This window comes from Pectinophora gossypiella, unplaced genomic scaffold (genome assembly GCF_024362695.1).
Source record: "Pectinophora gossypiella unplaced genomic scaffold, ilPecGoss1.1 Pgos_77, whole genome shotgun sequence".
Classification (NCBI taxonomy): Eukaryota; Metazoa; Arthropoda; class Insecta; order Lepidoptera; family Gelechiidae; genus Pectinophora; species Pectinophora gossypiella.
The window spans coordinates 89149-114104 of NW_026063287.1; the positions used below are offsets into that span (position 1 = coordinate 89149).

General features: G+C 36.4%; 1 protein-coding gene across 1 annotated transcript in view; it reads right to left on the reverse strand.

The window, feature by feature from the left end:
* Positions 1-24713, reverse strand: part of LOC126381666 (acid sphingomyelinase-like phosphodiesterase 3a) — a 99142-nt gene extending 74429 nt beyond the window's left edge. The window contains exon 1 of the mRNA XM_050031124.1: positions 24527-24713. The gene's annotated coding sequence lies outside the window, so the exon portion shown is untranslated. The remainder of the gene's footprint in view (positions 1-24526) is intronic.
* Between the last annotated feature and the right edge of the window lie 243 nt (positions 24714-24956).

Genomic DNA, 24956 nt, shown 5'->3' on the forward strand with positions numbered 1-24956 from the left:
CGGCTCGACCGTTATAAACGGCGATACGGCTCACCACATATCACGTTGGTCTAACAGAAAGCTCGGTGAGGTGCGGGTGCTTAGTGTATTTTGTGATAGATTCAAATCCAAATTCAAAAATATCTTTATTCGATAGGTAACATAGTTACACTTTGAATCGTCAATTTTTACATAACGTACGTCTCATCCGCCTAAAAGTACTGCAGCTTCTTACAACCTGTATAGCCGGGGAAAAGAAGCTGCAAGAAAAACACCGGCACAGGACCGTAGACGTTCTTTAAAAAAAATAAACATTAAATATTTTTATACAATTAATTAATTTAGCTGCCTATTATCAGTTCTTAGACAGTTAATTCCATGTATTCATATCTTCTTAATAATCACTTACTTTATAATAACCTACTAAGATGTAAATACCCTAATTGGTATATAGTTGTGAGCTTTGAGGAGCTCGGTGGCGCAGCGGTAAACGCGCTCGGTCTGCGATTGCTGAAGTTAAGCAACTTTCGCAAAGGCCGGTCATAGGAAGGGTGACCACAAAAAAAAAAATCATCTCGAGCTCCTCCGTGCTTCGGAAGGCACGTTAAGCCGTTGGTGCCGGCTGCATTAGCAGTCGTTAATAACCATCAATCCGCGCTGGGCCCGCGTGGTGGTTTAAGGCCCGATCTCCCTATCCATCCATAGGGAATGCCCGTGCCCCAGCAGTGGGGACGTTAATGGGCTGGTGATGATAATGATGATGTGAGCTTATTGTTATGTATTGTGAATGACTTTTGCTATATGAATGGCAAGTTGTAGACAATATAACATGCAATGTAATGGATATTGAAGGTTCTAACGATGGTCCGTTTCAGTTTAATCCCCTTACCCACCCTCAGAAACAAGGGTGTATTTATAATCTACACAGGACGACCCTCTAATTTTCTGGAACGTTTTCCTTTACAATGAACACTACTGCTATTCCAGTTTTTTAAGAAAGTATTATGTTGATCTAATTACGTAATTTCTTCAAGTTATTTCTTTATTTATTGTAGGTTATCAACATGATAATCAATAGAACATGTTTTGACACATTAGCACATATAAATACGTAATTGATACCACAATTAAAGATAACGACAACATTCATAAACTCCTGGTTGCAACTTACCAATTTGGTTTTACACAAAGTATTATAAGATTTTTAACGCTGTTGAAACTAAATAATATAATTATACTTTTCTTATACTTATTATATTATATTATTATACTTATAATATAATTATCTTTATAAGACGAACAAGAAAACATGTAGTTATATTCGATCAGACATGAATTAACCTATTGGTTATATCACAGACAAAAATGATATACTTATTAAAATAAAAAGAGAAAAGTAACTGTGTGTTAATGGAATTCCATAGTCTTTCTTACCCCAGTGGGAAATAGGCGTGAGTTTATATATATTTATGTTACGTATTTTAATGAATTGCGTCAATGTGGCGTTTTTAACCTACCAGATCGAAGAAAGCGAACACAACTTTTCCTTTTATAATAAAATTATTATTTTACATGTTTCAACACAATGTCTTTTGTTAGTTTTTCTTTTCTCTCCCGCAAGTTACTTACCTACATACAAAAAAATAATTAAGACTTTTGTTGGCGAGAAACAAAAAGTTGTGTACAAGAACAGAAACTACGAAATTAGTTTCGGAGGAAACTCGGAAATTGAAATTAAAACTAAAAATTCTCGCTTCGTATTAAAACTCGTAGACTGCTGCGCCCGTAGACGGTGTTACGCCCGCGTAGACATAGCTACGTTAAACGTGGAGTATAAATTAGAAATAAGTACTGATTACGTACTGGGGGGTAAAAAGGCTAGATCGAAGCATTTCATCTAAACAGCAATATTACTCTCTATGGTGGATAGGGTGTATTGTTTCAACCCTCCAATTAAATTCCTAGATTCGACTGTTTTTCTTCGAAAAGTTTATAACTTTGAGCGTTGTCGTACTTTCATAAGCTTTTATCTTTGTTGTCACGCTTCCGAAATTATGGAAACAAATAATTTATCAATCTTGAATCCAATCCGGTTGCGATTCAGTTTGCATTGTTGAATAAAACAAATCCGTATATTTGAATTAAGAACGATTCCGTTCGCTAGAAATTATGTAATACAAGATCAACAGTGTTTCTGATTTTGCATTCTTTTATAATCATATTCGATCTCTAGCATTTTTTTTTACCCGACTGCGGTGAAGCATACGGAGGGTAACAAGTTTCACCGCTATGTATGCTTACAAGAAAATATTACTCGGAAGAATTTCGGAGAAATATTCTTTCATACTTTTTAGAGCACAAATATAGTGCTTTCCGAAGCACGGATGATATTACTTTCGGACAATCGGGTGATCAGCCTGTAATATCCTAAACGAAATAGGGATCACAAAGTGATTTTTGTGACGTATCCCCACCGGGATTCGAACCCGAAACCTCCGTATCGTGAGCTTAAAGCTTAACTACTGGACCACGGAAGCCGTTATTACCGAAAAAACTTCAACATAATCGGGATGATAATCAACTAAATTAATATTTCTTTTCCTATTGTTTTTGTACTGTGACGCGCTCTAATTATAAATACTTTCTTTACCGAACTCTTTTTTTCTTTAGACTTTCTTTCTTTTTAAATGTAATAAGCATATTCGTCTTGATATAGCCAGAGGTACATCCATCGCAATTTGAACTATGTACCCACACCGTACCGAGCCTTTTGTTATACCAACATGACAGGTGGTGAGCCGTAACGCCGTCTATAATATTCGACCCAACTGTGCTAGTGAAAACTGCACTTTAAACAAATATAGGTAATATTCTGGTATTACTTAGTCACAGCGATGGTCCCTCGTAACACGCTTACCGCGAAACTCAAACACGAAATGCTAATGAAAAAGCGCTTACTGTTTGACGGTAAACAAATCCGCGATTTGCCTTCGACTCGTTTTAGAATTTTAATCCTGATATACACAGACGATCGTTTCTGATCAAGTAGCGGAATTTTCATGAAACCGCGTCGCACTGTCACCTCTGCTTTATTTGAAATGACAACCCATTAAAAAAAACAAAACCAACCCAAATCAAAGATACTTTTTTTCACACTTTTCGGCGGATAAGAAAATGTCAGGTATAACTTAAAATAAAATTTAAGATACTGTGTATTAGAATTAGCATCAATGTATACATAAATTAAATTGAGGTGGATTACCAACCTCGCCAACCCTGGTGTCAGGGTTACTATTGAGTTTCCAAAGGCCCCTGACATGACTCATATAGCGATTACGTACTTACATCAGTAAGTAGTAACCGGGACCAACGGCTTAACGTGTCTTCCGAAGCTGGTGGAATCGCATTCAGTAAGTATCACTTTTTTTTTTGACGTGACTTATTGTAGATTTGCCGCAGATGGCATTAACTACTTGGCCGGACAAATGGGGAGCGCTGAAGGCTCTCACCCGGTACAACGTTTAAGACAACAGGCCTGAGGGTGCCCAGTTGGGCGCGAACCTCGGCTAAGGGCGTCGTCTGAGAGGAAAAATATTTGAAAGAATTAATCGACCCTAGTGGGTCGATAGCGATAAGCGCTGAATGAGGGAAATCGTCGACCACGCCGGCGGGGTCGGTATCGGGGACCTAAAGTATCACTCGACAACGTAAAACGAGTCACAACCATTGTAGTATTACTTTCAATTTTCTCCTCACCCCCAACTCCCCATGAAATTGCGTGCACAATACAGTGATATGGATTGATAACCGTCGTATACTTCCGATCGCATTGTATACGAGCGCGCAGAGATTTGGTTCGCATAAAGGGACGATAAAGCCATAAAACACAATATATGGCAGGCGTCACCTGATTCTCTGTTTAGAGGTATACAGGGTGGCTATAAAAATACGAATTCATTTATAGTACATACAGTAAAACTGTGCCGACTCTGTTCAGAGAACATGGACTTTAATAGAATAGAATAGAAATAGTTGATTATAAAAGGGCGCCACACATAAAAAATAAACAATAACATCATATTATCAAATTTCCAATAAACAATTACAAAAAAAGCAAGACGATAAAATAACTCGGACTTTAAAAGGAAATGTCGCAGGTTCGATTCCCAGTTCGAGTAAACCACTAGATTCGAATTTATGAGTCTCAATTCAATTTTTTAGGTCATAGAGATTTTTTTTTGTTTTGGTTTTCCCCAAAGGGTAAGGCAAAGGGAACTATGCCCATACAGCCATGTCTTACGTATTATTTTTCTTGATGATTAAAAAAATGATGAAAGGTGATGATGATGAAACCTAAGCCCCCACCCTCGGAGTAGACTCCTACTCCGAACCCCAAACGAATTAACTCAAAAGTCCGCATAAACTTTTGAGTTATGAAGCGGCTTCCTGGCACGAAGCGAAAATAGGCAGATACACTTTGTTTATTGAATACTCCGATATAATAACACTCGCGAATGTCTTCCGACTAACTTAATGCGATCATTAATCACAAAACACCACTTCGTATTAATTATTTAGATTATTCAATGAAGAAAGCAACTGTCCCGTTCCCGTTTCCCGCCAAAAAGCCTTAGGTCATAGAGAATTGAAATCACATGGTTTCCAGGATTCGTATCTGGTTAATGGAAAAAGGCCTGCTCCTCATTACATGGAACTTAAACATAGCTGACAGTATACCTCTGTCTACCGCTTCTGTTATATCATACAAAAACAAACACATTTAATGAAAATTGGCACAGGAAATATTTGCCTAATGTGTAAGGTTCACGTATATACCTGTTTTCGATTGCCATCTGACCTTCCAACCCGAAGGGGATACCTAAATCTATTCAGGTTAGGTCACATGCCTGCGAAAATATTTTTCTCGGGTTATGTCGGGTCTCTTCGCCATTTTAGTGTGTGATATCAATTTTAGATCCTTACCACATGGTATGTATAGTTTTCAACAAGATGATTATATTATACATAGTAAACTTACGACTATGTCTCGATTGGGGTAATCAGAGGTACATACTCGTACATCGGAAGATGGACAAATTAGCCACGGTTCTTAAGCCGTCTGGTCGAACCAACAATGTTAAAACTGGGGGATCAAAAAGGCCAGATCAACAAAAGCAATATTGCTATTTGTCATTTGTTTGCATTGCGCACTTACTTTTATATACGCAAATGTCAAATAGCTATTTTGCTTCTTTAGATGAATTGCTTCAATGTGGCCTTTTTAACCCACCTGTACTGATTAATAATTATAATAACTCATTGGTGCAAGACTGGTGCCATGGATCGAACTGGCAATCCCTTTTCGAGAAGGAAATCACTACAAACGTATGTTTATATTACAAACGCAGGTCTATTATGTAGTATATTACTCAAATATTTATTATTTCTGAAAACCACGTATATCTACGCCTCTTTCTTCGGCAAGCACGAGTAATCTCGCTTCTGAGACAGATGATTTATTACCTCAAGACTTATCTTTTTTTTGTTATAATGCCATTTATTATTGGTCGTATAAATATTACATTTCTGAAAGTTCGTCGAACTGGAATTGGCTTATGGTATTTTTAGGGTGGGCACTGCAGTATATAAAATTTATCTTTTTCATATATTTTATTTAATTAAGTAATTTTTTCATTTTATCTGGATAAAAACGACTTATTTACTTACAAAAAAATATAATTACAATAAAGTTAATATTGTTAAGTAATTAAATGGGATGTAGACCTAAAAACCGGCTGAGGAGCTCGGTGGCGCAGCGGTAAACGCGCTCGGTCTGCGATTGATGAAGTTAAGCAACTTTCGCAAAGGCCGGTCATAGGATAGGTGACCGCAAAAAAAAAAGTTTTCATTTCGAGCTTCTCCGTGCTTCGGAAGGCACGTTAAGCAGTCGTTAATAACCATCAATCCGCACTGGGCCCGCGTGATGGTTTAAGGCCCGATCTCCCTATCCATCCATAGGGAAGGCCCGTGCCCCAGCAGTGGGGACGTTAATGGGCTGATGATGATGATGATGAGACCTAAAACAGACTTCAAACTGTTTTATGTTGCTGTCCTCTCTGCGTCTGTGTATTTGTGTTCTGTGCGTTGTGTATGTAGTGATATTTTGTTCTGTTGACTGTTCTCGAATGATCAGAGTTTGCTATTCATAACAATATGTATAATGTAGGTATCTGCATATATATGAACACTTACAGAAACATTCCAAAGCTTTTCAAATCCGGAACTGTTATCTCGGCGATACAAGGACTCCTTACATCTCAACATACTAAATGAAGATTGAACAGGGTCTCAGTTACTAACAGACGAAACATTTTTACAACAGAGCCGAAATCAAAATTCTCAGATTTACTAACTGGAAAAATACACATGACATGTTTTATGTGTAAATTTAGGTAAGTATATTTTACGTAGAAGAAAGTTCTTACATAAGGCTTCTACTCATTAGCAGGAGAGTTCGTATTAGTCGAGTTCGTACGTAGGTGCATTCTTCTATTTTTTAGACACACATTTACTTTTAAAGAAAGTCGTAATTGCTTTTATTCGGGAATGCGATTCTTCTCGAGGGACATTAATAAAATAGAAACATTGTAACAATTTGTATTTTAAGTAAGTAATTGAATTCGTATTCAGAATTACTCTATTAGGAATATTTAATAAAATTTAAGTTGAGAAGAGAAGACTGCATTATTGAATGTGGCGCCATCTGTTGCATGTGGGCGGAACTAGCTGGCCAACTAGTTGGGTCCGCCACATTATTAATTAAAAATTGATTTCCATTCTCATTAATACATTTTACACAACAGGTTTCTTTGAAAGTTATGTAACTTTTATATAGAACTTAACGTATTTTTACCCTTTGCTGTAACAATTTTGGCACGAACGACCTTTCAATGGAATTTACTACATTTTTTCTTCTTTATAGTCATCAATGTCTAAGATCGTGTACGTGCAAGAATTCCTGTACTTTGACCCTTAGTGGTCAATCTATCTTACCTACATCCGCCCACTGTTACATACATACGAGTTTTCTAGTCTTTACGTTTTTAAGGTTCTGTACCCAAATGGTAAAAACGGAACCCTAATACTAAGTTTTCCATGTCTGTCTGTCCGTTCGTCTGTCATAACCCGTATCGCAAGAACCGCGATAGCTAGACAGCTGATTTTTTTTACACATTATGTTAATCTGTTTCCGCTATAACAAATAATACTAAAAACAAAATAAAATAAATATTTGGTGAGTTCCCATACAACAAACGCGAATTTTTTGTTTTCAATAATGGCAACAAGTAGACAATATGAAATTTGTGTACCTACTGTTATTTACCTAGACAATGGTACAGAACCCAGCGTGTGCGAGTCACATTCGCACTTGGCCAGTTTTATATTTGTAATTTAGGTTCACATTCTTGTTTTCTCGATAGGTATATTTGATCTTTTTCTGGTTCCTCCGCTTAAGTCTATATTGTCACAGACTACCATAACATATTATACATATATCTCACTGCTGGACACAGGCCTCCCCTCAATCAACCAGAGGGGGTATAAAGCATAATCCAACACACTGCTCCACTGCGGGTTGGTGGAGGTGCATTCTTACTACGTGTTTTTATTGTCTCAGGTATTTCTTTTTTATTTATTTTTTTCAAAATATTTCCCGAAGTAGATCGAGTCAATTGGTTTGGTTTTTTATTTAAAAAAATAATATGTTCATAATTTTTATTATAAATAAAATAGGTACCGTTCTCGTTAAATAACGGGATTTATATTAATGGCGGTGACATTATGACACGAAATATAGTTGCACACGTTAATAAAGCTGTCATTCGTGCTTGTTTAAGTAAAATTACCATAAATTAAAACTAAAAGCTGAACGGAATGTCACACGCAATGTCAGTTAAGGAAAAGTTATACGTTGTATGTGGAGCCACCTGAACTTATAAACTGACCGTATTAAGGCAATTATGATATTTACATACTATGCCAGGAAAAGGTTGTTGCTTAGTTATAAGGGCGTTTTTTCTTTTTAAATATCGCGTATGCGTTTGACCACAATCTCACCTGATGGTAGAATAGAATAGATTAGAATCTTTATTTTATTTTTTTTTCTTTTCGGTAAGTGACGATATCCTATGACCGGCCTTTGCGAAAGTTGCTTTACTTCAACAATCGTAGACTGCGAGCGCGTTTACCGCTGCGCCACCGAGCTCCTCCCTATCCCGTGCCCCAGCAGTGGGGACGTTAATGGGCTGATGATGTTGAAGTGACGATATTATGGTTTATTGTTTAGTACTGATTCTAAATGTGTGTTTTTATACTGATATGCACAAAAGCTGCTTGCTCTAGCCGACGGCCTCGTAATAAAGTGTTAATATTATTAGGTATCATATATTTCTTTTTATATTATTAATTTATTATTTATAGAAAACACGTCAATTTTAGGCAGTAAAAACCCTTCCAAAATGTTATATTGGCCAATTACCCGATAGAATTGAGCACACGTCAAATGGATTGTACATGAGCGAGATGCCAATTTTATTCGCCCGGGTTATTCTTTAATTCCAACATTAGCAGTTGTCAATCATCCGTCCCTTTCTTTTTAGGCAGATAAAAAAATGACGGGTATAACTTATGTAAGTATAATACAATTTATAAAACCCCGAAAACGGGGCAGGGGGGTTGGAATGACTTTTACCAAATTATTCCAAATTTCAAATCAATGGCACTAATGCCACTGATGTATAATAATATTTAGTTACTTACTATATAACATAACATAACAAATACTTTATTGCACAAACAGGAAAAAACAAAATAATATTCACTATATTTTTTTGAATAGAACTGATCTCCGAACTACTAAATAATTCAGAGTTCAGTTTTGGTACGGAAACCATAAAAGAGAAGCTTTTTAATCTCAAAAAAAAATTTGCTTACAAATTCATTTTTCAAAATTGGCTTACAAAATTAGCGCTTTTTGAACGTCAAAAAAATTAAATTACATATTATGTAACTAGCTGTAAAACTACTACCACATCGGAATCTGTAACGCTGAGGGAAAGACGTGGCCAGAAAACCTCCCAGCACACGGCCCTAGTCCTACTGTTTCATGTTTTCCTTTCTTTTCTTTTTTTTTAAATCCAGTTAGTATTACATAATATATCTACAACGATAGTCTATGTAAAAAATAGGTATGTTAAAAATGAAATTAGAAGCAGCTTGTTAAGGCTCGGAAGGCGAGAAGCGAAACTAGACTACTGTGGATAAGGACACTCAACCCGTCCACCTCTTAAGCCGAGCTAAAACTAGCGGCTTTTAAACTATGGCAGACATTTTGAAGCGAAATGCTTGCGGTGAGCCCAGTTTTAGACGAAACAATAACTAGGTACCTACCGATGCTTAACAAAAATCCAATCGTGTTATTCTTCCATACATGTAACGACTATGTACTTACATCAGTGAGTAGTAACCGATGACAACTGCCTAACGTTCTTTCCGAAGCACGGATCATCTTACTTTCGAACAAACGAATGATCAGCTTGCAATGTCATAAACAAACCGGGGCTGACAAAGTGATTTTTTTGTAATATATCCCGGGATTCGAACCCGGGACCATCGGATCGTGAGCCCAACGCGTAGCCACTGGACCACGGAGGCCGTTAATATCGTGTTAAAGTTAGGTTTAACAATAGTTTTTATACTATTTGGCCGGATTAGATTATAGGATTTACGTATAGGAGATAAGGTAATAAAATTTTTAACAAAAAAAAACCGACTTCAAACGCAAAACTAAAAAGCAATAAATAAATTTACTTCGCACAAAGTAATTAGTACGTATTTTCAATTAGTTAATTAATTTATAATTCTGAAGCCGGTGCCAAGGAAATGCTACGAAGACGAAGAACGAAGTACCGATTCATATATTTTTCAATACTGATTGTTTTGTAATTTTTTGTTTGACATTGTTTTGTAATTGCTTTGATATAGGTATTAAACAATATTGTGTGTACATAGTAATTTGATATTGTAGTAGGGTTGTTGTAGCATTTACTTGGCACCGACTTCAGAATTATAAATTAATTAACTAATTGAAAATACGTACTAATTACTTTGTGCGAAGTAAATTTATTTATTGCTTTTTAGTTTTGCGTTTGAAGTCGGTTTTTTTTTGTTAAAAATTTTATTTTATTTTACGATTTTAAGTGATGGTTAGACCGAGCAAGGATGCAGACAGACAGATTTTCTGATTTATATTCATATATAATAATATAATATATTATTAGTAGTGAATTGTTTACACACACACACTCTCACACGCGCTAACGCACACGAGCACACGCGCACGTACACACGCACACACACAGATACACGCACACACACACACACACACATGTGTATGTGTACATACACACATGTGGTTGTCAGTGGAAGCTGCTATCATACACACTCACGCATACATATAGATACAGTAGATTTCGCGTGGTTCGCTCGCTGCTAAAGCAGCTCGCGTGTCCTGTTTATTCGAAACTGTCCCTCTTCGTATGGCGGCCATTTTGTTTTTCCGCCATTTTGTTTTTTTCACCGGCGACAGAATTTGACCAAGATTTAAATGGGTGTCGTGGAAACAAACAAAATCCAGGTGCAATAGGTTTGCCACACCGTAGGATGTCTCCCTGATTGGGAGCAGTTTTCAAAGATGACGTTCCGATCACACCCCTATACATCATTTTTACCCCCAAGACATTTTCTGGAAAAACAAAATTTTGTATGGCGGCCATCTTGTTTTTTCGCCATTTTGTATTTTTTTCACCGGCCATTAAATTCGACCAAGATTTAAATAGGTTTCGTGAAAGAAAAATTGGTTCAGGTGTGATAGTTTCGCCAGGCCGTAGGGTGTCACCCTGATGCGGAGCAGTTTTCGAAAATCGGGAAGTATTTCCATACTTAACATGACGATCCGATCACAACCCCGATATATATTTTATATCCCGAGACATTTTCTGAAAAAACAAAATTGTGTATGGCGGCCATCTTGTTTTTCCGCCATTTTGTTTTTTTTTTTACGCGCTATGGAATTTGACCAAGATTTAAATAAGTGCTCTGAAAGAAATATTGGTTCACGTGCGATAGTTTTGCTAGGCCGTAGAGTATCTCTCTGATGCGGAGCAGTTTTTGGTGACCAGAAAGTATTTCCGTACTCTACATGACGTTTTGAGTAAGCGCCCCATACATTATTTTTACCCAAACGGGCTTCTTCCAAAATCGACAAAATTTTGTATGGCGGCCATCTTTTTTTTCCGCCATTTTGTTTTTTTGCACCGGCGATTGAATTTGATCAAGATTTAAATACGTTTCGTGAAAGAAAAATTGCTCCAGGTTGTATAGTTTTGCCAGGCCATAGGGTATCTCCCTGATGCTGACCAGTTTTCGAAGGTCGGGAAGTTTTCCCGAAGCCTCAAGATCGATCCGATCAATATGACTTTACAAACGCACTAGTCGCTCCTACGATTTTTGAAAATTCCCCTCGATTTCTCTGGTCTTCCATCATCAGATCCTGACTTCCTTGACATGGGACCCCCTTGGCTATATCTCCTTTCAAACAAAAAAAGAATTATCAAAATCGGTTCATATACGACGAAGATATGCCCGAACAAACATAAAAAAAAAAAAAAAAAAAAAAAAAAAAAAAATATACGGTCGAATTGAGAACCTCCTCCTTTTTTGAAGTCGGTAAAAACGTACACAAATACAAAGTTTCTATGAGCTATGTTGGTCTTTTTTAAAAGATATGAGCAGTTAAAAACTCAATTTACCATACATTTCGTCAAAAATAAAACCTATTGAATGTCGAATATTCAGTCAATTTATAAAGTACCTAATTTGGATATAAGCTTCTTCTTTGTGAGTCGACGGCGATCGATACTAAATTTTTGCTGACCAATGATTGGCCACGCTTACGGCATTGTCAGTGGCTTCGCAAAGGTCTTCAATAGTGCAGGTGTTAGGGCACTTACGACAGCGCAAAAGGTGTGGTGATGGGTGCTTATAGACACGACGATGGTGTCGACGATGCCGACACAGGGCTACTGCGTCGTCGAGTCGACATGGGGCGAAGCCGTCGACACGGTCGCTGGCATGCCGATAGCAATCGCTCAGTTGTGACTTGTGTAGTTGTCAAATAGTCTCGGAGATTAAACTTGTTCTTGCTCTTGTTGAACAGTTACTAGGTAGGTTATTATATATTACCTATTCATATATTTTTTTGGAGAAGAATTTATTGTTTCTTTATGTTGGCAACAGATTTTCGATGGCAACAAAATATGTGATAATAATAATAGTAACAAAACACTTTATTGCGCACAAATAATAACAATAATAAAAATAATAAATAGGTCTGTGACCCGTGTCTCTGATAAATACCCTCCGAAAGAGAAGATAAAGTATACTTTTAAAAAGAAATAATGATAATTGAAAAAATTAAATAATGATATTTTTTTGTGATAATTACATAATATTTCCCAACAAACCCACAAAGGTAGGAAAAATTACTAAGAGGCAAAAAATTACATTTGGAACGAGTGCAGTTAGTGGTTTAATATACTAATGCAAAGTAAATACTCGTCAAGCAAAACTAAACCTAGAAAAGAAAATATATTGAAATCTGGAAAATGGAAATGCATTATGGAATTCCATAGTTTCTGCTTACCCCGGTAGGAAATAGGCGTGAGTATAGGTATAAATGTATAAACCTAGATTGAAAGCGCTAAATACAAAGACGATTTTCCATTGTATATTTTTCCATTTTCTGAAACTAGTTCATTAAAAAGTCGATCGTTTAAATCAGATTTGACCCGATACACAACATACGCTAACCGTATTGAACACGTGATTGTGCATGCGAAAAGTAGGTTAACTGCCATGAAACTATGCATTGCTCTGTGGCTAACGTTTTACCTTTAATAAGGGCATAAACCCTCTGTCCATTTGGTAGCGATAGACTTCTTTTTTAATAATATAGTTTCGCGTTTGACCACAATCTCACCTGACGGTAGGTGACGATATCGTCTAAATCAAATGCCTTAAAGACTCCGTAACCGTTGACGTAAACCATTTAAATGGTTCAATGAACAATTTCAAAGTTTTGACCAGGTCCGCTTACCTAACCAGGTTTGTCAGGTCCGGTTTTTTACAGAGGCGACGAGGCCTGACCTTTCAACTCGAAGGGAAAACCAGCCTGTAGGTTAGGTCACATACCTCCGAGCGTATTTCTCGGGTGTGTGGTTTTGCTCACGACATTTTGTGCGCAATTTGAAAATCATATTACTTATTTTAGTAAATGTACTAAATATTATATACGTAATTATCAGGGATAAAGTTGGTAACGCTAACACATAACATAATCATCACGCCTATAAGGCATACCAGAAAGGGCAGGCGCAAATACACTCACTGTTAGGCACAGTTGTGAGAAGCTGCAGTAGTTTTAGGCGGATGAGATGTTCGTTATGTAAAAATTGACGATTCAAAGTGCAACTATGTTACCTATTGAATAAAGATATTTTTGAATTTGAATATCTTATTCCGTTTATATTTTAAAACATACTCAAAAGATGAAATTGTGCACGCCGCATAGGTATTAATTATTCGCTGCACGCTTCTCGCTAGTACTTTAAGCGTCGCACATATTGTAAAACCTCGTGGGTCCTATTTACTATCGACTACGTTAATTGTAGATGCCAAGATAAAAGTTTAACGAACTGTAATTAGTTATTGTACTGTAAGCGACAATAATAACCGCAACGAGTTTGCTATAAAAGAAACTTTGTAACAACACTCGTTCTATGTTCAAATGTTGATACTTTCCGGGCCTTCTTTGTTTTAACCTTTTAATTTTAGTTAGAATGTACTAATCCGCTACTACTATTATATTTGTACAAAATATTTCTGTAAGTATCAGGTTGTTGTGTGTTGTAAGAAATTGCTGCATGAGAAATACGGCCGCTTTTTGTGCCTTTCTGTATCAAGATACATAAGTGTCGACGACCTCCGTGGTCCAGTGGTTGAGCGTTGGGCTCACGATCCGGAGTTTCTAGGTTCGATTCCCGGTCGGGACATATGACAAAAATTACTCTGTGATCCCTAGTTTAGTTAGGACGTTACTGGCTGATCACCAGATTGTTCGAAAGTAAGATGATCCGTGCTTCGGAAGACACTTTAAGCCGTTGGTCCCGGTTACTACTTACTGATGTAAGTAAGTTCGTTCGTTCGAACTCGAACAGGAGCTAATGTTCGAGTTCGTACGCTACGGGTTAATAACAACCACTTCAATGGATAAAACACGAACTCGAATATTTCGTCAAGTTCCAAGCAATCGTGTACAGGTAATTAATAACTTTGTATACAAGTAATTATCTAAAATTTTAGATCAAAAGCACCCACTGATTTGACCTAAAAACTGTGTCTTGACATGGTTAATAATAAAAAGTTTCTTCGAAACCAAACTCGCCGTTATTGTTGGAGTAATTTGATTTCCGAACAAAGTCCAATATCAAATTTCTGAAAGCTTGTTTTCGTCAGGTTTTCTTATGTTGGTAGGTATACAATTATTTGTTATTAAACTCGAGTTAGCATGTGCCTTTAATTATGGCTCCAAGTTTGAGAAATTTGAAATTAGAATTGTTATTATCTTGAAGACCATAAAATTTATTGTTTCGTTGATTTGGCGTCGAGTTACTTACACAAATTATTTGGAATCATTAGGAAAATTAATTTAACAAATTGAGTTTGCGGTCGTTAGGAAATCTAAGAGCTTTACCTCACTCGGACACCATCATCAACCTTGGTTACGCCACCAATAAAATGTACTTATGTGTATAAATGCTACCTCATCTGGGGCCTTAGCTAAGTTACAATCGATTATTACAATCGACATTATTATTTTTTTGTTTTATTTTTTTTATTAATTTTGTCGTAACTTATTGTAGATTTGCCGCAGATGTCATTAACTACTTGGCCCGACAAATGGGGAGCGCTGAAGGCTGTTCTTGTTGTACTGGGTGAGCAGTACAACGTTTAAGAACAGGCCTGAGGGTGTCCAGTTGGGCGCGAACCTCGGCTCAGGATGTCGTCTGAGAGGAAGAATATTTGAAAGAATTAATCGACCCTAGTGGGTCGATAGCGATATGCGCTGAATGAGGGAAATCGTCGACCACGCCGGCGGCGTCGGTATCGAGGTTCTGAAGTGTTTGGTGACGCGAGCTGATTGGCCGCCTCTATGGCTAGAATAATCGGGTCGTCGGGATCGTATATTACGCCCTTCTGACGCCGATACTTTTCAGTATCGTCCCTGAGCGGGATGTTTTCGTAAGCTGCAACCAGGGCATTTGGGATAATCGACAGTGACAGTGACGAAAATATGGATTTGACATAAGATGACATGTCAATCCCATACATTTTTATAACTGTCACTGTCAATTGTCGCAATAATTGCAACTTGGTCAAAGGCCCTTGTGTCTTTTGGTTGCATAAATATTTTGTTCGTGACCGGACTGGTGGTGAAGCCACCATGGTTTCTTAGTGAGATATGATGATTAGAAGTTAGAATAAGAAGATTTTTGTAATGCTCATTTTAGTGAAGTTGTCACTAACATAGTTGTGTTGACCATTATATACGGCGATACAGCTCATCACCTATCACGTTGGTCGGAAAGCTCGGTGAGGTATGGATACCTATTTAGTTAATCTTGCTATGGATGTACCTTTGACTATCCTAATTGAGATATAGTTGAGCTTATGTTATTTTATGTAAGTTCAAATAAAAGTAACAGTGTGCATGTGTCCCTCTTTAAAATGTGTTTACACCATCAATTACAAAAACGTATAAATTACATTTAACGAGAACAACTTTTTATCAAATTCCTAATTAAAGATAAAGAGAAAGAGTTTGATAATTATTTTTCCTTGTACGTGTTTATTCAGTGTAATATAAACTTGACCTTTTTACCTCTTTAATTGTTTCATTTCGTTAGCTTAACAATGCCGAATCACGTGGTATGTTGACATTAGCCAATACGTAATTTAAATGGGCCAATGTTAACCCATAATTTTCCTTTTAGTATCGAAGACAGATCTTGCTGAATGTTACCGCATTATGTTTGCTATTGAATTAACTGGGTAAAGATTGAGTACAAGATTATAATAATGGTAAATTATGTGAAAATTTTAAATGGAGTTTATTTAAGTTTGTTTTACTAATGAATTCCTTTATCTTTGAAAGTTTTGGTACATAATGATGATGAGGTAGAAACTTCAAATTAAAGAGACAATGGTGCTAATTCCTGTAAATACTATCTAATTTTATTTTAAGTTATATCTGTCATTTTCTTATCCACCGAAAAGGAAAGGGGCGGGTAATCGACAAGCATAAAATTTATGGTATACACGTCAATTTTAAGCACAAATCTAAACCAACCGTCTAAAAATATTATATCAGTCAATAACCTGACACAGTTAAGTAGACAGCACGTCAAACGGATTGCATACCAGCGACGTACCTTTTTGATTCGCCCGGGTTATTCATTCATTTACTCATTCTTCCTAAAATTAAGAGCTGTGAATCATCCGTCCCTTTCCTTTTCGACGGATATGAAAATGACGGATATAACTTAAAATAAAATTAGGCGGTGTCTGCAGGAATCGGGGCCACTGTATATTTATTGAGTGCTAGACAACTGGAAACACACATACAAAAGATCACGCCTATTTCCTGTTTCGGGTAGGCAGACACTACGGAATCAAATCTACTATGACCTGATACCACTTTTTCACAAAAATGCATTTTTTATATATAAACTATTTCCTACCGTCATAAGTGGAGACCATGGAATTTCATTTGCTTCGATCCTGAAATAAGTACTTATTTCTTCCTCCACATTCAACATACACGTACAAATATGAAACAAAAAATATATAATATACCAAAAACAGATTCAATAATCTACTTGCTTTTTATTTTAGCTTGCTTTTATAATTTAAAAAAAAAACTTTAATTTATCACGCTGCTGCTCTGTTACAGGTAATGGAACTCCTTTCGAAGAAAAGTTTTTTTTTTATTATCAAAATTCAAGTCATTTATTTTTTTATTTGAATTGTCCGCAGACGTTTCTTTTTAATAATTCGTTGCGATAATGTTATCGAAATTAAAATTGTCGAAATAAACACAAGCTGTATTTACGTTGCTTTTTTAAAAAATTGCGTTGCTTTTTAAAAAAATTGCGGTCTCTGAGACCGCTTTTTTAAAAAAGCAACGTAAATACAGCTTGTGTTTATTTCGACAATTTTAATTTTGATAACATTATCGCAACGAATTATTAAAAAGAAACGTCTGCGGACAATTCAAAAATAAATGACTTGAATTTTTATAATAAAAAAAAAAAACTTTTCTTCGAAAGGAGTTCCATTTCTTCACTTGCGATAACGATCCGGAGGACGCAGGTTCAAATCCGAATTCGTTCGGGAGTTAATTTAGAACATGACTTTGATTCTCAATCCGGTTTTGAGGTCTTGAACTTGGCTTGAAGGGGCTCGGGGTTACTTAAACTTTAAGCCAAACCTTAAGGTTTGAACTTAAATATGTATGTAAATGAAAACTTTATTTATTATTCAAATATAATTCATCACCATCATCATCATCATCAGCCCATTAACGTCTCCACTGCTGGGGCACGGGCCTTCCCTATGGATGGATAGGGAGATCGGGCCTTAAACCATCGGGCCCAGTGCGGATTGGTGGTTATTAACGACTGCTAATGCAACCGGGACCAACGGCTGAACGTGCCTTCCGAAGCACGGAGATTTTTTTTTATTTTGTGGTCACCCATCCTATGACCGGCCTTTGCGAAAGTTGCTTAACTTCAACAATCGCAGACCGAGCGCGTTTACCGCTGCGGCACCGAGCTCCTAACAAATTATTTAAATATAATTAGTGCTTTAATATATCAAGATATTACCACAAGCCATCAAACATCCTTATCAATACATAATCGCGGAGCATATTCATAACAACTACTAGCACTTAAACATGTCCAACATGTTTCAGCCATTATACTCGCGTTATGAAACGTTATCAAACGTGTTCTGAAATTGATATATAGTGTTGCGCCTATTCCTTGAAAAGGCAAGCCATTCGATTACTATCTTAAATCTCATCGACCGACCGAACCGACCCCAAGACTTTCGTCGTAGGGCAGGAGGAATCTACCCTAATTGCCGGAGCACGCCCACACTTACACACACGAACGCACGCACACACATTATACAAACATTCTTTAATTATTTGTAAAACTTAAAGGTAACAAGACTTTCTTACCTATTTACTACTGTTATAGAAGAGCGGGGTCTCCTGGTACAGGCATATTTTGCTTAAAAGGAGGCTCCAGTAACTGGTTTAAGAAAAAACATGTAAGAAAAGAAAATAAATACTTATTGATTTTTTTTTGATCGACTCGATTTATAAATCGAAAACAAAACAAGTTTAAAAATGTTCGGAAGTTGTCGATGTTTCTATAAACCATAAAAAAAGTTTCTAGCGTCCATTCTACTTTTTAGATTAATCATGACTGACTTTAATGGTAGTCCAGTGGTTGAGAGCTGACGGAGGTCCCGGCTTCGAATCCCGGTGGGGACAAATCACAAAAATCCCTTTGTGATCCCTAGTTTGATTAGAACATTGCAGACTGATCACCTGATAATCCACAAGTAAGATGATCCGTGCTTAGGAAGGCAAGTTAAGCCGTTGGTCCCGGTTACTACGTACGTATGTAGTCGTTACATGAGTCGTGTCAGAGGCCTTTGGCATCTCAATAGTCATCGTCATCATCATCATCATCATCATCATTGGCCTTATACGTCTGTTTCAGACGATTTATGACGTCATTGCCTCGAAGAAATGCACTTTTTTTCATGGCTGTGCAAGCCAATCCTAGAGCGGCAAACTCTACCGCACACTCTGCAGTTAGAAGTCTCCAACTAGTGGATTGTTGTCGGTTTGATGGCGTTTCATTCTCCTGTTCGCCAGTGTGTCAAACCAGGTGTGGTCAATGAGTGTCGCGTCTATCGAGCACACGCTCAATAGTAACCCTGCCTAAACTAAAAAAAGTGTGTTTTGTGTTTCTTCTTCAATTAAATCGAGTTATTTAAATGGAGATATCGTTTAGCAGCGTCACTATTGAGGAGAAATCGTGATATGAAATACGAGAATGTACATAGTTGTTACTGTGACAGTGACGTATGATAATAGGGCCCTTTTCTCTGAAACATGATAATGGAGACCCGCTTATATACTTTTAGAAGTCGTCCCGTGTTACATCTTCGGATTTATGAAGGCGGAAAACGGCTTCCACAGTCTAGCGGTTAGATCGTTAGGCTTACGATCTGGAGGTCCGGGTTTGATCCCCAATGGGGACATTTTTATTTTCATTTTTTGTCGAAATCACTTTGTGAGACTGTCCTTTGTTGTGGGACATTGCAGGCTGATTCGTTACGTTACGTTAAGCTGTTGGTCCCGACCTACTACGTCAAAACACTTCTACCAACCAGCAATGGAGCAGTGGTAGATTATGCTCCATATCCCCTCTGGTTTATTGAACGGTGGCCAGTACCCATCGGTGTGACGTATACTATAGGCTGCTTATACTTAAAAGGAGGAAAACGCCATAGACTTTCAGTCTATTCTAGATTTACGTTCATGTTTGAGTAAAGCATGATTTTATTTTTATTTAGTTACTTATTGTAGATTTGCCGCGTATGGCATTAAATACTTGGCCTAAAATCAAGCATGGAAAAGTAGTAAAAAAATAAAACGAACCCTATCTTCGGTTCGTTTGCCGGTGGGTGGTAAAAATAAAATAAATAAATAATTTTGCAAAATTGTTTTTAGTTTGATTAGGACATTGAAGGCTAAATCACTTATAGTTTGAGAGTAATACTTATAGGTAGTTTCGAGCTTAGTTCCGACTGTTATTTATATACGTAAACAAATACTTAGTACAGTCATGAGCAATATAATGTACCCACTTTAGGACTTTGTCGCACTAACATATTTGACATTTAGTGAGACTTACAGTTTAATTTGTCAAAAAAGTTAATGTGACATGGTACCAAAGTGTATACATATTAATGCTCGTGACCGTACATGGAGTGAAGGTCGCTTGGCAACAGTTATAATCCTGTCACCGGAGTAGATGAAGTCGACCATCGTCCTCACAACTCACACGATAATAATTAGAAGACAAAGTACAATTACAATATTTTCCTATCCCTAATTACACAGGGCATTAATAAAGGCATTAACATAGAAGAAAATTAAAGGGTTTTTTTTTATTTTTATACCATAAGTGCTTAGGGAAACTCACAAAGAGAAATTGAAAGCGAAAAATGTCTGATTCGGACAAAACTTGAACCCATTACACCACCAGGTCCTCCTCCCGTCCATTCAAAATTCTGCGGTCTATGTATAGTCATTAAGTCAATAATCGGAAGTCCGATCCGAGTCAGAATTTTTTATCCATTTAAATTTCTCTTTGGTAGAAGAAAATGTTTACTACAAGTACAAAAAGTGAAATGAAAATACACTATTAAAAATAATTAGTCGTATATTTTTTTTTTATTTATATATATTTTTTATGTGTTCTTGTACTCGATATCTGCTCTCTTCTTGTTAATCTATCAGTCTCTTAGGCCTTTTGGTTGTCTTCTTGTTGTAATTTTTTTTTGTTTTCCTATTTGTACAATGGTGCTGATGCCGGTATACTCCATCTAATTTTATTTTAAATTATAAGTACCTGTCATTTTCTTGAAGGAAAGAGACAGGCATAAAGTTTATGGAACACACGTCAATTTTAGACACATATATCAACATCCCTCTCAAAAATTTACATTGGCCAATAACTCCACAGAATTAGGTTGTCAGCACACGTCAACGGGTTGCATATCAGCGGGATGCCTATTTGATTCGCATCGATAATTCGTTCTCACTCGTTCATTTTAAAATTAACAGCTGTCAAATATTGCTATATTTCCTTTTCGATAGATATGAAAATGACAGTATAAGCTGAGGGTATAAGTAACTGAAAATAAAATGAAAGGGGTCTGCAGGAATCAGGTCATAGGTAAAAAAATAAAGATATAAAAATAGGAAGCACGGTTGTACACGTTTTCAAATTATTCCATTGTTTCAGACTCGGAGTCCCATTTGCTCTGACACAATTCAGTATAAAAACGAGTATTGTTAAGTTTGCCTTACGTAAAATCGATTTCAAGAGATCAAATTTTAAAACGAATAACACAAAAGGTATTCCCGAAGTTTAAACCCTCGAGCGAATGCTGTAAGAAACTAAACATTCTACCCAAAACAAACACCCAATCTCTATACAAACATCTATTTGTCAAGTCAATTGTATATTGGATAGAATAAATATCTTGTCTGCTACCGAAATGTGGGTATTGAGACGAAATTCACGTGAAGATTGAACCTGTATAACGTTACTGGAATCGTATTGAATTTCGAGATATCTGACCTATTTGACATTGCAATTCACAAGGATGGAATCATTTGGCTACCTTTTGAAATTTTACGCTTTCATTTCAATGAATTCAAATTACTTAGGTTTATTTTGTAAATAAGACAATTAAAACTTAGTCAACTATTCCTTTTTTCACTTTTTTTATAATTGCTTTATTTTCGAATATTCTATGGAAAAGAGATTTCTCGTTTTCGAGACTGTCTTTGTATAAAAAGTATGAGTAAAACATTAGTTGACTCGAAAATTACAAACGGAGATACGGCTCTTCATCTGTCTCGCTGGTCTAACAGAAAACTCGGTGAAGTGCGGATACTTAGCTCATCTTAAGAATGTACCTCTGATTACTACATTGTGATATAGTCGTACATAACTTAAGCTAAGTTATGTAAAGTTCACAATAGTTTACACAAGATTAAAACACATATTACCGGATTCTTATCGCGTTAAAATCAGGGAGATGAGACTACCGATATTTCAACACTGTATAGACACATGAATTAAAAAAGACACTACTTACTTACTTAGAAAATACAAATCTTCATAAATCCATTAGGAGTGCAGTAAATAGCAGTGTCGCTTAATTGTTAAAAGTATATTGTATTGTTCATTTTGTTTATTACTAAATAGATAATACTTATTTAAAAAAAAAAAGATCCATCAATGTGTTTGAAACAAGATCGCTAGCCTACATGAACACCTATATAACAACAAACAGCTTGTATAATAGGCTAGTTTTCAACTAGTCATATAAATTACTTTTTACTAAATGTCAAAACACGAAATTACTATGGAATTTGTATGAATAAACAACCTGTGACGTCATAGAAAAACGTGACAAAAGTTGCACTTAATATTACATTTTTATTTATTAAAATTCATAATTAAGTTAAATAGAAAAAAGAAAACAGTTTTTGTCATCTTTAGATTCTCTATTTAGTAGTCAGAGTTTCATAATTTATGTTTGACCTAGGAAACTTCCCATTTCCCACTGTTGGGCAGAGAACTCCGCTTGTCGAATGGATAGAGAACGGATCATACATTACTACTCCAGCCCTTTTTATTTGTGAGCTATGGTTTCTTATATTAGGATACCGACGTCGGGCCTTAGCCAAGTTCCAACCATTTTGATAACAGTGACAGTGATAAAAATGTATGACATTGACATGTCACGTTATGTCAGTCTCATACATTTTTGTCACTGTCACTGTCTATTCTCATAATGGTTGTCATACCCTTTTAATTTGACGTAACTTATTGTGGGTTTCCTTCAGATGGCATAACTAGGTATTTGGCCAGACAAATAGGGAGAGTTGACGGCTCCGATACTAACAGATCTGTACCAAAAGTATTACTAAAGCGTATTATGTTTATTTATATTTCAGCAGATTGAGATACTACGGTCTCGGGGCTAGTTTAAATTCAATTGAATTTAGTAGTAGACTGGGAACCGCTGGAACCTCTCGACCCGCAGCGGAATAGCTTAATGAAATATGCTTCGTAACCCCTTTCGTGGTTATCTAGCGGTGGTCTACGCGTGCTTGATATTATTTATGGCGCTCTACTATTCTGTGCTAACAATAAGATAGACGAATAGATCAGAGAATGAATTATAAAACGCTAATATAGAAATAGAAGCCAGCCTAAGATAATCAAATCAAGCACAATTTTAATCCAGAAACCAAAACATGAATTCGAAAATTGCAGCTCGTGCTGGATTTGAACCTGTGACCATTTAGTAAAGCATTCTTCCAACTGAGTTACAACGGCTCTTACTTAGCTAAGTAGGTACATAATAACAAAATCAAAAAAGGAAAACCACTTATGCTGTCACATTTCTATATTATGTACATACGCGCTAAAATATTTCCAAGAGAGAAATGAATGTCTCTTTCGAAGTAAACATAATAAAATAAATAATTAACTTCTTCTGGCAAAATATTAATATAGTGACAGAGAAGCGTTTTGATGAACAATCACCATTAATATTTCAAGGAAATAACAAAGTGTCTAATAAAGGCGGATAACTTTCAGGAAAAATAACTGAAGGTGAAAAGAAACTGCGAAAGAATTTGGCACAATTTCCTAACAAGAAATTAGTTTGAGTTTATTAATTAAAAGTAAGTATTTTTAAATGTTCGTAATATTTCTTAAGAATCGAAAGAATGGAATCTCTTTATAAAAGAGCGACGTCCAATTTTCTAAACCAATTTGTGAAATATTACCAATATAATTTTATTTCCATCGCTGCTACGCTGTAGGTCTTTTCTACGGAGCCCTTCCTTTAATCGATGAATTATAATGTGTTTTATGGTATCGTTTAGATGGTAAAACAGAATACCGTAACTTATATTTATGGCACAATTTTATTGGTCATGATTCGTGTCACTTTGAATTTCGGTACATAAGAATAATTATAACTTAAACATAGATAGATAGTGTTTGTGGCTGGCACGGAAAACATTTAAAACATGTTTTCCTTTGCCATCACGTTTCATGACGTTTGTAATTACAAACGCTCGCAGCAAAGATTAAACCGCAGTAATAACATTTAGAAAACTTTTTGCCACAACAATTTCGTGTTGCTACGCCGTAGCTATTAGCTACGAAAGTCTACGAGCTGTAACCATTCAAGTAATGGGTACTAAACCGCTCGACCAGGACAGCTACAAAGATAACTTTTATTTCGAAAATGGATCGAGAAACATTGTTAAATGGAGCCTCGCATCTCTCAAACAGCAAATTCAGTAGAACCCCCAACATCAATAAAACCACGGATCTAAATGCCGATAGCAATAAAATTCTACGTTACTTTGTATTCAACCAAAAAAGCATTAACGAACCAAACCCAATTCCATCTGGACGAAAAAAAAAACAAAATCCTATTAACATAATAGAAAAAAGGTCCTCACATATTTTGTATTCCATTGGCGTGATGTCCCCGGAGTGGAATCTTTCCGCACTCGAAAAAACCGTCCAAACATAAATCATGGAATTAGAACATCAACACGAATAAATACGTTTTCGAATTTGAATTCACTCGCGCACGTGAGTTCGGGTGTGTTCGGAAATCGTCGAGAGCGTTCGGGGAAACGCGTCCGTTCGCGACGGGGGTCTGACGTCGAATGCCTGCAGGTGCGAACCTATACAGACTGAAGGGACGGCCGCTCGTCGCTATTGATATACGTTCGACTTGAGAAAGAGATATTATTATACGCCGCCGCCGCGTAAAATATATCCAACGACATACTACAAGCTAAGTGTCGTTAGCTTGTTGAATATAGGCTCACTTTTAAATATGCAGATGGACGGAGTTGGACTAATTATAAATTCCATAATTAT